Source organism: Babylonia areolata, chromosome 7, assembly GCF_041734735.1.
Source record: "Babylonia areolata isolate BAREFJ2019XMU chromosome 7, ASM4173473v1, whole genome shotgun sequence".
Lineage (NCBI taxonomy): Eukaryota > Metazoa > Mollusca > Gastropoda > Neogastropoda > Buccinidae > Babylonia > Babylonia areolata.
The window spans coordinates 41,582,425-41,596,611 of record NC_134882.1 but is presented as its reverse complement, the minus strand read 5'-3'; the positions used below and the strand labels follow the sequence as shown (position 1 = coordinate 41,596,611).

The following is a 14,187-nucleotide window of genomic DNA, read 5'->3' as shown; positions in this document are numbered from 1 at the left end:
GCTCGGCTCTCCACCAGTGCATGACTGTGCTCGCCACTCCACCAGTGCATGACTGTGCTCGCCACTCGGCTCGGCTCTCCACCAGCGCATGACTGTGCTCGCCACTCGGCTCTCTACCAGTGCATGACTGTGCTCGCCACTCGGCTCGGCTCTCCACCAGTGCATGACTGTGCTCGCCACTCGGCTCTCCACCAGCAAGGCAAGGCAAGGCAAGGCAAGGATTTATTTCGTGTGCCCCCAGGGGGCATTGAAACATTACACACGATCATCCTTTACACATATCCAATAAATACAAAAAGAGTGATGTCAAAAACAAGAAGTACGCTCATTTTTGCAATCACTTAATATACACATTGACAAGTACTATTCCACTCATAATACAAACAAATAAAACAAAAAACAACAAAAAATCAATAAAAAAAAATCGTATCAATAGACAGAACATTAATAAAGAAGAAGAAGAAGAAGAAGAAGAAGAAGAAAAAGAGCTACGTATAGCAGAAACCAAGGATTTAAGTTTTAACAGTATTCTTTTGTTTTTGTTTTTCTCCAGAAAATAATAGGTGGAATTTAATGGATTTGGGGCGGATCCTATAACGCCTAGATAAACATTTTTATCTGATGCTTTCAAAAAATGGGCACACAAGCAAATTTAAACTCATCTGAGATGTCGTTTGTGGAACATTTATCACCGATTCTTTCATTTCTGGGTAAATTGTCAAAACACAGTCTTATTAGTTGTTCTAAACTTAACTCAATTGCACAATTATTTGATAACACTGTAAAATAAGCATCTTGGTCAAAGTTTGGTTGAAACATCCTGTAATTAATAAACATAGTATCGTTATCGACATGTCTATACCAATCTTGCAAAAACTTATCCTTTAAACAAAGTTTTACTTTCTCTTTGAACCATGTAGGATGAACATCAAAACTGTTGGTTCAACCAGAAACAACTTAATCCAATTTCATTCAAGACAGTATGAATACTTTTCAAGTATTGGTTCTGACGTACGTTATCATTGTATAGATTGAAGAGACATATATAAACAACCGAAGACAGTTTAGATGTTCTTTGGTTTGTAACAAGCCTAAACCAAAACACTAGCATTCTGGATCTAACAGAGACAGACACGGGAAATTTACCAGTTTCACCAAAAACCATAAATGATGGGGTGAATTGTCTTAGTTTTAGAACTAGTTTATACAATTTTAATTCCAATTGTTCCACTATTTCAGAAATATCAAAACCCCAAATTTCGCAACCATATGTAAGTATAGGAAGAACTGTCTTATCAAATAAATCAATAATTTAATCGAAAGAAAGATTTAGTTGGTTAGTTTTCCTCAGTAATGCAAATGCTGCTCTTGAAGCATGATCATATAAATCTCGCTGGGCAACATGCATTTTATTATTGTAATTTAACTTTAATCCCAAATACTGGCAGTCACTCACAACCTCAATTTTGTCCTTATCGATATAAAAATCAGGAAATGTTCTTACTTTGCCCCTAGAAAATACTACTACTTTACACTTTTTAAAATTCAGATTAAGTTTCCATTTTTCACGATACTTTCTCATTGAGGCAAGACCATTATGCAAACCGATGGCTGTCTCTCAGAAAATCAGTGTCATCTGCGTAAAGAAGAACAAATAGTTTTAAGGAAATATTACATTCTTGTTCACTCATTTTCATTTTCCTAGCCTCATCAACTATGTTTTCTAACCCATCTAAATCTTTTTCTAAGTGGGATTTCATGTCGTTTAAAAACAATGCAAACATTAACAGAGACAGATTTTCTCCTTGTCTCACCCCAACATTTGAAATGAAAATTTCTGAGAATTCATCATTGGCCATAACACATGACTGAGCGTCATCATACATGTTTGTAATTACTTGCAATATTTTACCATTAACACTACACCTTAGCAATTTTTGCCATAAGAACATCCTGTTAACCTTATCAAAAGCTTTCTCGTAGTCTAAAACAAAGTACAATATAATCTCTTTAAAAAAAACCCAAACAAACAAAACAGCAAAATATCAATGATACCATATAAAGTAAATAAATGATCTAACGTTGATAAATCACTTCTAAATCCAGCTTGTTCCTGCCCCATTATACTCGAATTATTGATGTATGTTTTAGACGCTCATTCAGTAAATTTGTAAATAGCTTGCCAAAGCATGACAACATTGTGATACCACGATAGTTGTTTAAGTCATCGGGTGAACCTTTGGTTTTAAAAACTGGTATTATGATCCCTACAGTCCAGTCAGATGGAACCTTGCCAGTCAACACTAAAAGATTAAATAATTAAACATATATTAACCATTTTATCATTTGAGGCTTTCAGAAATTCGTTGATAATACTTTTTATCTAATCCACATGCCTTTCTGTTTTTCAACTTTGTAATGCATTTGACAACCTCAGCTTTGGATATCAAATCATTAGTAGAGGATTTTCAAAATAACTATCTTCTAAAGAAAAACTATTCATATCATTATCACCGTCCTGAAGATTCATATTCTTAAACATTCCATAAAATAATTCACAGTCAGGTAATTTCACATTATTCTTTTTCTAAACTTTATTTAACAAACTCCGGTATGATTTCGGATCCTTCGACTGCAACTGACGGAGTTTTGTGGCTAAATCTAAGTTACATTTATTCAATTTTTTTCATACGTTTTTATACTCTTTAGCAGCTCGTCTAATTTCAGCATTCAAGAAAACATTCTTGTTTCTGTTACGTTTTGACTACGTTTAGCTCTATTAAAAAATTTTCACTTTCGCTTACATTCCTCATCAAACCAAAGCTGTCCAAATAATTTCTGCTCATGCTTTCTGTCTACCCTCTTTTTCTTCTTAACCATTCCCAATGTCCTAGCATTATCCAATAAAACTACATTCACTTTATTCACAACAGAATTCATTGCGTCTGCTGAAACAGAGCCAGGATGTCCAAGTAGTAAATCTAAATCATGGTCAAGCTTATTAACTACATCCTCATTAAATTGTTCAATATAGTTTTCCTTTAAATCATTCGACCATTTTACATAATTTGTTTGAATAGACGCTCCCCCACTATTGTTATTGTCATGTATTCCATCAACAACATGCAGAACATTGAACAACATATTAGGCATCGTAAGTGTCAACGTAATGGGAACAATGAACATCAGAAAACAAATCATTAAAACATGACCGTGCTCACCCTCGCCACTCGGCTCTCCACCAGCACATGACTGTGCTCGCCACTCGGCTCTCCACCAGCATATGACTGTGCTCGCCACTGGGCTCTCCACCAGCACATGACTGCTCGCCACTCGGCTCTCCACCAGCACATGACTGCTCGCCACTCGGCTCTCTACCAGCACATGACTGCTCACCACTCGGCTCTCTACCAGCACATGACTGTGCTCGCCACTCGGCTCTCTAACAGCACATGACTGGCTCTCCACCAGCACATGACTGTGCTCGCCACTCGGCTCTCTAACAGCACATGACTGCTCGCCACTCGGCTCTCTACCAGCACATGACTGTGCTCGCCACTCGGCTCTCCACCAGCACATGACTGTGCTCGCCACTCGGCTCTCTGCCAGCACATGACTGGCTCTCCACCAGCACATGACTGTGCTCGCCACTCGGCTCTCTAACAGCACATGACTGTGCTCGCCACTCGGCTCTCTACCAGCACATGACTGTGCTCGCCACTCGGCTCTCCACCAGCACATGACTGTGCTCGCCACTCGGCTCTCCACCAGCACATGACTGCTCGCCACTCGGCTCTCTACCAGCACATGACCATGCTCACCCTCGTCACTCGGCTCTCTACCAGCACATGACTGTGCTCGCCACTCGGCTCTCTACCAGCACATGACCATGCTCACCCTCGTCACTCGGCTCTCTGCTAGCACATGACCGTGCTCGCCAACAAGAAACACGTCTGTGATGCCGTTAACCTCGAACATTGCCGGAATCGTATGTCTGATTAATGAGGAAACAATGTAGAACTGACCGGCACGTCATATTTGTTTTCCAAATTTATATGAACGAAATAGAGCGAAATGACTAAAAAAAAACCCCAAAAAAACCAAAACAAAAAAACCCTTCAGTCAAGACTTCCGAAAGAAACTGAGCATTCCCCAACTGGCACCCCATACCCCCAGCTGGTACTGCGTCACTCGGCGGGCCATTTGGCAGCATGTCTGCAAGAATGACGTCCCGGGTCGTCCCCCAGCACCTTACTTTTTTATATTTTATTTTATTTTATTTTATTTTTTACTGATGAACTAGAATTTTTTCCAACACAAATGTTTTACTGATGGTAAAGGCTAAGCTAGAAGTTGAAGCTTCTTCTCACCATGCCCTCACACACACATATAAAACGAAACAAACCAAAACAAAATAATTAAAACAAAACTGACCTCCCCCCTCCCCCCCAAAAAAGGCCAGAAAAGCTAAGCTTTCGGGGGTATGCCACGAGTTGGTTTCCACAAAAGTGACGAAGACGAAGCAACATGCTGACGTTACGAACTGTCCCTCACGAGCGCATTGTCACGTGAATCTCGGCGAATTCAAACGACAACGTAGTGAGTAATTAATAGTGTGATTGATTTCGTCTCATCTCATAAAATATGTTTCAATGTGAGGCTGAAAGCTGTACTGGTAAACTATGAGGAACCCCCCCCCCCCCGACCCCCTCACACACACGCATGCACAGAGTAAAACAAAATCGCACTGTGCAATGAAAAAAAGGGGTTATTTTCTCAATTTTAGTTTGATCGGTTACGGGCTTACTTGTAAAGTGGTACTGCATGTTTCATTCAAAATTGCGTTACATCACAATGTGCGCGTGAGGTAAAATGTCATTTAGAAAAAAAAGAAGAAAAAAAAGCGCGTGAAGTAAAATGTCATTCAGAAAAAAAGAAGAAATAAAATTTGAAATTTGCTCTCTTCTTTGGCGGACAGTCAACAAGACTACGAATCATCGACTGCAAAGAAGAAAGATATATCCCTTCAGAATTTCTGACCACAACCTATGTTACTCGATGTAAGGATGTGTTGATCAGCACATACATGATCGCCGTTGTAGGTAACAACTCAACGCAATACACTGGTTTTTGGGAAATGGGTATTCATTTAAAGTATCTAAACGAGGTCGAAGCAGACGATGAATTGTGAAATATGTGTGGTGAGAGTGTTACGAAGCTGGGGCGGTACACAAACCTTTCGCATTTAGGCATACCTACCCTACCTTTTGCGGTCAGAGAATTTTAGTGGCGCTCATGTTGGTTCCATGTTTCTGTCACTGTTAACAGTCAGCTGGTAAGTGACAGGTGTAACACACGGAACAGCAAATTATCTCTGAAAAAATGCAACGAAAAGAGAACACCACTTCATTCAAAAGCAAAACCTACGTCTGTTCTAGAAAAGAATAAAAGGCATAAAATTTTACAAACTTTTTTTTTATATTGTTTTTACAAAACTTTTTAAGACCCAATAGGATCACATTTTCAAATTCAATTATAATAATCCGGCAGCTGCTTATAAACCCCATTAAAACCAACACGTGCACAACCTATCCTTTATTTCAGAGCATGGATTATGTGCTTCGATCGCTAAAAAGCAGAATTCACCCAGACTGGTGTTAACCACTGGCAGTGTTATCTTTCTTAAGTGACTCTAAATAATCAAAAAGTTCCAACAGATGGCCTTCACTTGCAACAGCCACAAAATCATTCATTTCCTCACTTGGCAAATCTGTTGGTGCAGCAAACGGCGGGGACTGAGCACAAACATCCACCCAAAGTTTTATCAACTACATTGTGTACATACAAGTAAACAATCAGGTTTCATTAACACATCAATAGCATGTTAGTTGTAATGTACGTTTTTGGTGTTTTATGTCATTTTTTACGACGGCTGAGCATTGTGATTCACTTGAATCTTTCAATGACGATCCACATTCACACTGAAGGCGAGTTGCAAACGTCTGGATGGTGCATGAAGAGAAGGTAAAGGGAAATAATTATAGAAATTTCGCCCAAAAGTGAAATTATACGACTCTAAATGATAATAACTTGCAAGAACAGTGTTTGATTTCTAATTAAGGTTTGAACTTTTCTTTTTTTTTTCTCCGGAAGAAAACACCACAGATATTTTATTGTCGAACATTCTTGGGGTAGGACACAACATAAAAAATAATAGACAAACTTTTACAAACCTCGGTCAGTTTTTACAGACATTTAAGGTCTAAACAAGGGTACCTCAACTTCTTCAACATTTTCATGACCCTACAGGCGGAAATTAACTGTCTCTGGAGTTAATGTTTCAATTCTGCCAGTTATCAGTACGGGGGTCCTGTTTACTTCAAACGCTATCGATTATAGGTGCTGAATTTCTGTCAGCTTCAAATGCTATCGTTTACCAACACTGTGTTCCTGTTGAGTTCAAATGCTATCGGTTATAGGCAAGGAGTATCTGCTGAGTTCAACAGCTGCCTTTTATCGTTACGGAATTCCCGCTTACTTCAAATGCTATCGTTTACGAATCGTTTGTGAATACCTGGTCACTGTTGACTTCAAATGCTGTCTGCTATCAATACTGAGCTACTGCTTATTTCAAATGCTATCAGTTATCAATACCGTTATCAATACTGAGCTACTGCTTATTTCAAATGCTATCAGTTATCAATACCGTTATCAATACTGAGCTACTGCTTATTTCAAATGCTATCAGTTATCAATACCGTTATCAATACTGAGCTACTGCTTATTTCAAATGCTATCAGTTATCAATACCGTTATCAATACTGAGCTACTGCTAATTTCAAACGCTTTCAGAAATCAATACCGAATTACTGGTAACTTCAAATGTATTAGTTATCAATATCGAGTTACTGCAAATTCAAATGCTGTCAGTTAACGTTACCGAATTACTGTTGACATTAAATGCTATAGATTATGGTTACCGAGTTGCTGTTAACTTTAAAATGTATCAGTTATCAATACCGACTGACTGTAAATTCAGATGCAATCAGTCATCAGTACTGAGTTACTGTTAACTTCAAATGCTACCGATTATCGTTACCGAGTGACTGTTAAATTCAAATGCAGTCAGTCAGGGAGTTACTGTTGAGTTCAAATGCTATCAGTAACCGTTACCGAGGTGTCGTCAACACAAAGATCAGTGCAATAAAACGAATAGCAATTACGTTTACAACACCACATATGTGACACCCTAACCAGCCACAAACCGACACAGCAGTCCATACTGCCCGATACTTTTCAGACCCGCTATGTATCATAGTCAGTCGTGTTCGACTGACAATCAGAGCAGCAGAGGAATAACTGCTGTCCCGACTATCTGGGCTAGAATTTGATTACAGTGAAGAGTGTATTGCCTGTGTTACATCCCCCACTCTCTCGGCCAAAGGGTTTTTTTTTAGGACAGTCAGCGCTGGGATGGTTCCCAAAGGCAACTAACCCCCAAGGCTGCAGCACTGAGAGCCAGTGCAATTTTGCCTCTTAGTTTGAAAAGCCATAGTTCTTCACAAAAGACTAAGCTGTGAATGTATTTCCCATTGCAATAGAAAAACCATTGATAATACAGCTGTCATTTTGCTGTTGGTCCAACTGTAAACTTGTGTCAATCTGTGATATAAGCTGAGTGCTGGGCCTTTGTCAGACCCGCACACGGCTGATGGACAACGCCCCGGGGAGCAGCGTGGCGACGACTGCGGCCAGAGGACATCCGCACGGTCCCCAACAGCCGAGTGGTTAAAGCGCTGGTCTTTCAACCTGAGGGTCCTAGGTTCCAATCCCGGCCACGGCGCCTGGTGGGTATAGGGTGGAGATTTTTTCCCCGATCTCCCAGATCAACAAGATGTGCAGACCTACTAGTGCCTGAACCCCCTTCATGTGTATACACATGCGAAAGATCAAATACAACTTGATTTTAAATGCCTCAGCAGACACGGGTGGTTAAAACTCCACTCTTACGTCCTGCCTGCTGTTCTGTTTTGCATCTGGAGCCTGTTGAGGCATCTGACACTGTCTGCAGATGTCCAGGTGAGCGCCCTACCCGCTGAGGATGGTGAGGGTGACTCTTTCCTTCTCTCTCTCCAAATCTATTCCTTCATGTGCCTCTTCTCTTCCAGGAACTCGCTAGTTGTCTGTTTACGTCTTCTTGCTGATTACCGGCTTTTCATCCAAGCTTGCTATTCAGCTTCCCATGACGACTTAAGTCGATGCTGATGACGACGATAATGATGACGAAGATGATGATTAAGATGGCTTTTTTGACGACGGCGACAACGACAATGATGCTAATGACGACAACGACAACAATGATGAAGACGACAACGACGATGATGATAATGACGACGACGACGATGATGATAATGACGACGACGAGGACGATGACGATGATGACGACGACGAAGATGACGATGGTGGACAGACAAGACAGCAAAACGAGGGGGAAGCATCCAGGTTCAGCAGAAGGAACGGACGTGGGCAGTTTGCCATTTGCTCCCAGTGGGAAGGCATGGCTAGAGTCAACTTCTTTCTTGCAAATGTAGCAACGTACACTGACATAGTCAGGGATCTGTGAGCATACTTGTCCTCAACGACACCAAGAGCAACAACAGTTTGTACGGATACTTATCCTCAACGACACAAACAGCAGCAACAACAACAACAACAACAACAACAACAAAAGGCATTGTGATTAATGATGTATATGCGTTGTCTCTTCCGCTATACACACACACACACACACACACACACACACACACACACACACACGCAAACACATACACGAATCCGAAGTCACACCAAGTGATGTTAAAGATACAAACTTACACACACACAAACACACACACAAAGGCAGAATCAGGACAGTTGACAAGACAAAACAAACAACAAACAGACAAGATGAGAAAAATACGAGAGCTACGAGACGCAGAAGGATGTTATATCAAACAGACTGTACTATTAAACCAACACGATGAACCAGTTTCGTGGAGAATATCACACTGCATAATCGCAGACTATACACGCGCGCGTGTACATACTGGCACACAAAAGGGCATGACAGCAAAAATCATATATAATTCCCTAAAAAAAAAGCAGAAAAAGCACCCCCCCCCCAAATCAAATCAAAAACAGAGCACTGCAATAATATATATAATTCTCTGTCGTCAACAAAATACAATCATTGAAAAATAAAACGCAAATATTACATGAATAACAACCACAGTGTACTGATCCTTAATAGCTCCACCCCCAACCCCACACTTTCCATCACGCATACATTCAGTCTCTCCCTCTCTCATGTGGTGCCGTACGTATGTCAAAGTATCATAAACACTCCCTGCAACGCGTTGAAAGTATCATAAACACTCCCTGCAACTCGTTGAAAGTATCATAAACACTCCACTGCAACGCGTTGAAAGTATCATAAACTCTTCCCGGCAACGCATGGCAAGTATTATAAACTTTTCCCGGCAACGCGTGGAAAGTATCATAAACTCTTTCCGGCAACGCGTTCAAAGTATCATAGCCTCTTCCCTGCAACGTGTCGAGAAAACTGGCGCGAAACACTGAAATGCATAATATAAACATTATATATAATTGTTGGCTCAAGTCTGTTGTGTGTGTGTGTGTGTGTGTGTGTGTGTGTGTTTGTGGGTCACGCAGTCAGATAAGCCTCTCTTTAACCAGGCGTAATATTAATGTACACCATTGGAAGCAAAAGTGAAGAGGACACAAGCACTGTGCACAGTACTCACACAATCACGCGAAACTGGTTTTGGAAAACGCTACTGGAAAATAAAAGAAGGAAAAAAAGAGAGTAAAATCCCACGATTTGTTAAAAAAAAAAAAGCACACACATACACATGCACACGCATGCACGTCTCCACACACACATATATACACCAAATTATGAAAATGTCCGTGAGATGTTGTCCTGGAGTCACTCACAGCGATCCCGGGTGATGAAGGCATTCCGATCCGTTGGCATCAGTGTTGACTGAGGGAGGGTGTGTGTGTGTTGGGGGGGGGGGGGAGGGATGGGTGGAGGTGTTCTCAGCTCACCATGTCCTGTCTTCCTGTTTGTCCACCCAAACCTTAAGTAATCACCCACCCTCCACCACACACATACAATCTAAACAACGAAAAGTGAATACAAGTTAAATTATATACACGCCCTCTTAATACAAGAAAACGTAAAAAGTTTAATTCTGGAACAAAGGAGGAAATAGGAGGAAAAAATGCATATGTACATGCACACATAAATACACACACGCACACGGACAGATACACACACACACAGACAGACACGTACATATGACAGAAATACAACAGAGACAATTTCTGAACATACCTAATCTTGCTGTCAGTCGGCCCCCTCAGCTTTGTCCAGGACACCTTTCCTCTGTCAGCCTCACAGGACATCTTTCATCTGTCATTGTCATAAGACAGCCTTCTTCTGTCAGCGTCACAGGACATCTTTCATCTGTCATAAGACATCCTTCTTCTGGCAGTGTCACAGGACATTTTTCCTTTCAGTATCACAGGACATCTTTCATCTGTCATTGTCATAGGACATCTTTGCTCAGTCGTGGTCATTATACAGAATTACTCTGTTATGGTTACAGAACAAGACAACTTTCGTCTTTCAGTATCACAGGAAATCTTTCTCCTCTCACAGTCACATGACATTTTTCCTCTGCCACAGTCACAGGACATCTTTTCTATGTCAGTGTAACTGGACATCTTTCTCTGTTAGTGTCACATGACATCGTTCCCGATTCGTGGTCAATGTATAGAATTCCTCCGTTTTTGTTACAAAACAGGTTGAATTTCCGGTCATTGTCACAGGACATCTTTTATTTAGCAGTGTAACAGGACATCTTTCCCTTGTCAGTGTGACAGGGCATCTTTCCTATGGCAATGTTACAGGTCATCTTTGTGTCACAGGATGTCTTTCCCTGTCATGGTCATTGAAGAATTATTTTGTTATGGTTACAGAACAGGACAGCTTCCCTTTGTCATTGTCACAACAGATTGGTTTCTTTTCTCAAAAACCCCACAAAAAACAACAACAAACACCCACCCCCCCCCCCAAAAAAAAAAAAAAAAAAAAAAAAAAAAAAAATCAACAAAACCCCACCAAAAAACCACTACCAACAAAAAACCAACAAACCTACAAAAGAAAGAAACAAAACAATTACATCATGCACACTTTCTCCACGAAACAAAGCCAGGCACTAACACCCCTTTTCTTCAGGCAGTGGACAAAACGTGATTCTCAGCTACACTGGTTGACGATGTGCGGTTGTTCGCTGTGATGATTCTCCAAGAGTAGAAAAAAAGTACTGGAACCTAGTTGTTCGACTGCAGCGCGTTGTGGAAATTGTTGCGACAGTAGAAAAAATAAATGCGTCCTCGAACTGTTCAGCTTATTGTTAGGACGGTTGTCATACTTTTTACTGCCCGACACACACACACACACACCCTCACGCACACACACACACACAATGCCACTGTTTTTCTCTACGCCTCTCATACTTTGACGCCTCAAGACTGACAGAGTTTCATCGAGAGAGAAAAAAATGTTTGTTAAATTGAAATAAATCCCACTCCATTCTTTGGCAGCAGATCATGAACTGGACTTTTTTTTCCACACAAACATGTTCTCCATTGATTAATAAGAAGGCGAGAAAAAAAAGAAGAAGAAGAAAAGAACATAACTCCTTAACACACAGATGCGGTGAAGTACTGTAACAGAACTGGTAGTGATTTGGGACTCACTCTCTCCCTCTTTGACTGTAACAATTTATATATCAAACTGGAGCACCCGAACAAAATAAACATAACTGTTTAAGAGAAAAAAAACAACAAAACATAAGAAGATACAAACAAAGATAAAAATGAAAAAAAACCCCAACCCGAAACCAACCCACAACAACATCAACAACCAAAAGAAACAAACAAAAAACAATATAACCAACACCACCAAAAATAAAGCCGACTTTATAATCATGTCGACCTACACTGACAGCAGATCCTTTTCTGTTTTGGTGATGACATGTTGGTAGCCTGGTCTCTCTACATCTACCAGAACACACTGGAAGAAGTGGGTGCTGGAGGCACAGAAACCTGGGAAGAACGCCTACGGACAGTCAGGGGTGTGTGTGTGTGTGTGTGTGTGGGTGGGTGTGGGTGTGGGTGTGTGTGTTGGATACTGGTCAGGGCCTGAAAATCGAACTCACGATGAGGCCAAGGAATAGGGGGTGGCCGAGACTGGAGCATTGGACGCTCGAAGCGCTGAACACCGTCGCAGACACAAAGGCATCGTGGAGCCTACTGGTCCGTAATCGCGCGTGTATCATCATACAACTCTTCATATCATCGATGCAACACACACACACACACACACACACACACACACACTAAAATAAAAAGAAAGAAATCATCGACAGAACCCAGACTAACCAATAAGACTTTAAAACGATCCATTCCGTAAGGTTGTGATTAAAATGGGTACTTTTGGAAAGCTCATGCAGTTTCAGGAGATATACATGACGGGTGCAGTGGATGTGTGTACCGACTGGCAGTCGTACACTGCACTTTCAGGGTAGTTTACTGGAAATAAGGTAGGCCTACTGTATACGTATCTTTTTTTTCTTCTTTCTTTCTTTTTAAAGCAGAAGCCGGTAGAAGTCAGCTGATTCGTCGTCTGACGTCATACGAATACTTAACTCACACAGCCAAGAGGTTAAAACATGTCGCTCATTAAAAATTTGTGATTTTTGCTTGATTCAAATGGTTTCGGTGCAGATTTTCAAAGACTTCAGACACGTGCAATCCTCATTTCAGGGAAGCATATACGTCACAATGACTCACATAAACAAGGGCGCTTTTCACACGCGAACACACACACACACACACATTTATATAGAACTCACATTGGTTTTAGTCAGGACCAAGACGGGCAGTGACCACTATACATGGTTTCAGTCTCAGTCACCTAAATGGGCAGTGATCTCAAAATACATGGTTTCAGTCTGCATCATCGAGACGGGTGGTGACCTAAAAAAACCCACCAGTTTTAGTCTGTATCACCAAGACGGGCGGTGATCACAAAATACACAGTTTTTGTCTGCATCACATACATGGGCAGTGACCTCAAAATGCACGGTTTCAATCTCCTTCACCAAGACGGGTGGTGACCTGAAAATACAACATGATTTCAGTCTGGATCACCAAGAGGGACGGTGACAAAGTGCGTGGTTTCAGTCTCCACCAGCAACACCCAGTCCTCTGTCACCCTGTCCTCGTGCTGTTCGTGCTCACCTCACCTTCCCAGCTGATCCCGAGCAGGGACGATTGCCAGTCGCAACAAGTTTCAAGAAAAACAAAACAAATGGGTCACAGTCGGGAAGGTGCTCGTGACGGGTTACCATGCGCGTGAAACAGTTCCTGGGGAAGTCATCATCATTAACAACAACAGCACATCACAATGTTCGCCGGACTCCGAAAAAGCGAATCACAATCAGATTAACACAAGTCAACAATACATTTGTTGACCACTGCATTATAAACTTTTGGGGGAGAGGGGAGGTGGGGGGCAAGGGGGTTCAGTATCCAATAATGACATGCAGGTGATCAGCCTCAAAGTTCACCCCCCCCCTTCCAAAATGAAGGTTCACGGCAGAGGTTTACATGTATACCCTGAGACAATGGCTTCCCCACGCTGTCCCAGAGCGGAGAGTGAGTTGTTGGGGATCTGCTCCAGGATTGAACCCCGGTCTTTGGTGAGTTCTCTGCTCAGTGGCCAAGGACACTTGCTGTGCACGGCCTGCGTACACCACGCCTCCCTGCACACACACACACACACAGAGTTTGGTCGTGATCACAGACATTACATATTAGGCAGACAGACAGAACATTGTATCATCACAGCACGCACTGAAGTCTTCACCAAAACATAGTCATGGTAGCGAAACGGGTCTAAAGTTAACCAGTTCAACTGTTGGTACGTTCTCTCAATTAATGGAAACAGGTCTTTACGTTCTCAAACGTATAAGAATGAATAGTCGATACTTGTCAGAAAACAAACGTATAATATGTAAACTGTGCACTTAACTAAAAAAAACAAAACAAAAA

General features: G+C 41.4%; 1 protein-coding gene across 1 annotated transcript in view; it reads right to left on the bottom strand.

Annotated features, from left to right (window-relative positions):
- Positions 1-12,800: 12,800 nt before the first annotated feature.
- Positions 12,801-14,187, bottom strand: part of LOC143283844 (carbonic anhydrase-related protein 10-like) — a 28,075-nt gene continuing 26,688 nt past the window's right edge. The window contains exon 9 of the mRNA XM_076590220.1: positions 12,801-13,898. The gene's annotated coding sequence lies outside the window, so the exon portion shown is untranslated. The remainder of the gene's footprint in view (positions 13,899-14,187) is intronic.